Consider the following 3,327-nt stretch of genomic DNA (forward strand, 5'->3'; position numbering starts at 1 on the left):
CAGTAGTCGGAGTCACAGCATGTTGAAGCCAATAAGACTGTGCTAAAATACACACAAATTAAAAAGGATTTAAGAAAAACGGTCAAGTAAATAATGCTCTCCTCCTCCAGGGAGCAAGCTTCGCTGGTATTAATCAGCGTAAGTAGTGTTGCCAGACTCTCAGCCAAGCCCAGGGGAACGGCTGCCAAGGCAAATCAGGCATCAGGTTTCAGAAATTAAACACATAATTTTATTTTTCCGCAATAGGGACTTTTCATAAAAAGGATCACTCTATTAGGCTACTCAGCACACTCTGTCCAATTTCTTTCAGCCCCCGAAGGCCTCCAATTTAGGGACGAGATGAGCAACTAGAAGCCAGGAGTGACACAGTTATTCCTTTCTCTTATTCACTGCCTGGGGGTGGGGCTGGGAGGAGTGGGGCAGGGGTAATGGTACTGTTTTTCAAAGGTCCCGTTGCTGACCACTTGCCAACCACTTTTCCACGAATTTATAGGACAAAGACCTGAAGGGCTGGACAAGAAACAGTTGTAAAGGAAGAGTGGGCCAAAGATTGCCTGACAGTTTCTCATGAGCCACAGTCAGCTGGGAAAGGGGCTGGTCTCGGGGAAAATTCTCTCCCATCACAACGAGGACGAACCAATTGGCAGACAAATTTTCCCCAAGAACCCCATGCCTGTTGGTGATGTGGAAGTTTTTTGTTTGTTTTTTTTTTAAAGATATTTTATTGGCCGAAACTGGTTTGGCTCAGTGGTAGAGCGTCGGTCTGCGGACTGAAAGGTCCCGGGTTTGATTCCGGCATGTACGTTGGCTGCCGGCACATCCCCGGTAGGGGATGTGCAGGAGGCGGCTGGTCGATGTTTCTGGCTCTCTATCTCCCTCCCTTCCTCTTTGTAAAAAAATCAATAAAATAAAATAAAATAAGATATTTTATTGATTTTTTACAGAGAGGACGGGGGAGAGAGAGAGAGAGCAAGCCAGAAATATCAATGAGAGAGAAACATTGATCAGCTGCCCCCTGCACACCCCCTACTGAGGATGTACCCACAACCAAGGTACATGCCCTTAACCGGAATCGAACCTGGAACCCTTGAGTACGCAGGCCGATGCTCTATCCACTGAGCCAAACCAGTTTTGGCTGGAAAGTTGTTTTTATAATCCTCCAGTGCACAGGGATTACTAAACCCTGGGTTTAGTCCTAAGCCAAGTATCGTGGATATGAAAAAGATATGCAGTGAGACAGTGAGTGTAAAAGTGGTACTGGAGCCCTGGCCAGTGTGGCTCAATTTGTTGGGTGTCCTCCAGGGCATCAAAAGGTGGCTGGTTCCATTTCGGGTCAGGGCACATGCCCGGGTTTCGGGCTTGATCCCCTTGGCGGGGTGGGGGGTGGGAGGGTGCGGGAGGCAACCTATGTTCTGCTCTCACATGATGCTCCACTCTCACATCGATGTTTTTCTTTCTTTCTCAGTCTCCCTTCCTCTCTCTCCTAAAAAAAAAATAAAAAAAATAAAAATTAATTAAAAATATTTTTAAAAAGTGGTACTGGAGTTGCAGCCAGAGATATCCAGGAGGGCTGCAAGGAGGAGGTGGATGGAGCTTGAGCTGGGCTGCAGAACTCGGATCTACAACTTTGACATAAATTCCCTCACCTTCCTTTGTTTCCAACCTCAAAATATTTCTGTAACCATATTTTCTTTGTTATTGCAAAATTTCTTTGTATTTCCTTGTAATACTCTCTTAAAGCAATGTGTCTACTCCCATGATGTTAGTTACCATCCATATGTTGATGGCTCCCAAATTCCTCTCCAATATCAGTCCTGACAATCAGATTTTCTGAACATCTCTGCTTAGATATCCCACTTTCTTCCTTCCTTTCTTTCTTTTTTTAACAAATAAAGTGTTTAATCCTCATCTGAGGATGTTTTCCCATTGGTTCTTAGAGAGGTGGAAGGGAGAGGGAGAGACAGAGAAAGAAATATGGTTGTGAGAGAGAAACATTGCACATGCATCCCAACCAGGGCCGGGGGTTGAGCCTGCAACTGAGGTATGTGCCCTTGATCAGAATCGAACCCTGGACCTTTCAGTCTTCGGGCTGGCTCTATCCACTGCGCAAAACTTACTAAGGCTAAGTAATTTTAAAAAATATATATTTTTTTATTGATTTTAGAGAGGAAGGGAGAGGGAGAGGGAAAGAGAGATAGAAACATCAGTGATGAGAGACAATCATTGATCCGCTGCCTTCTGCACCCTCCCTTCCCTTCCCCTTCTCTTCCCTCCCGCCCCTCCCCCCCATAGGGATTGAGCCTGAAACCTGAGCATGTGCCCTTGACTGGAGTTGTAATCGAACCCAGGACCCTTCAGTCTGTAGGCCGATGCTCTATCAGGCTAGGGCTAACCCTGCCAGGGCTAAACATTTTTTATGTAGTGTAATGGTTCTCAAACTTAGTCACACAGTGGAATCCCTGGGATGTTTTGAGAACTTGTGAAGCCCAGACCATACCTCAGAGGTAGGCACCAGTTATTAAAGTTCCCCACTTATTTGTTTCAATGTGAGTCAAGTTTGAGAATCACTGATCCAGAAGGAATTGGGAATGGAAAGGAATATCACTGCAAATGACCAAGTATGAAGGAATTTTGTCTTTATTTGGTAGTTAATTACATAGAAGCAAGAGAAAAACAGCAAAGTTTCTGATAAAAGTAAAACAAAAACAAAAAATCCCACTAAATTGGGAATCCTGAGACCTGAGTTTAAGACCTAATAGAGTAATTTTTCACCCATGTAAGGCGAGTCTTTTAACTCCTTTAGCCAGAATAGTCTCATGCAGAAAACTGAAATCCTCCCTACCTACTTCATAGAATTGTCATGAAGATTATTTTAAAAAATAAACATTAGCCCTAATCAGTTTGGCTCAGTGGATAGAGCGTCAGCCTGCGGACTGTGAGGTCCTAGGTTCGATTCCGGTCAAGGGCATGTACCTTGGTTGCGAACACATCCCCCCAGTAGGGGGTGTGCAAGAGGCAGCTGATGGATGATTCTCTCTCATCAAGGTTTCTAACTCTCTATTCCTCTCTGTAAAAAAAATCAATAATATATATATATATATATATATATATATATATATATTTTTTTTTTTTTAAACTGTCCCCTGATAGTGTCACTTCGTAAACCATCGGACTGGGGTTGTACCACCGCCACTCCAGGGTACAGGTGTCGGTGCCCAGTAAGGAAGCCCAGGTAACGGACCCGCAGGGAGGGCGGCGCAGTGCGCAGGCGCCGGAGGGGCGCGGGGCGGGGCCGCGGCGCGGGGGCGGGGCCGCGGCGCGGGGGCG

The sequence above is a fragment of the Pipistrellus hanaki genome, assembly GCF_964339955.1.
Source record: "Pipistrellus hanaki genome assembly, chromosome: 16".
In the NCBI taxonomy this organism is placed as follows: Eukaryota; Metazoa; Chordata; class Mammalia; order Chiroptera; family Vespertilionidae; genus Pipistrellus; species Pipistrellus hanaki.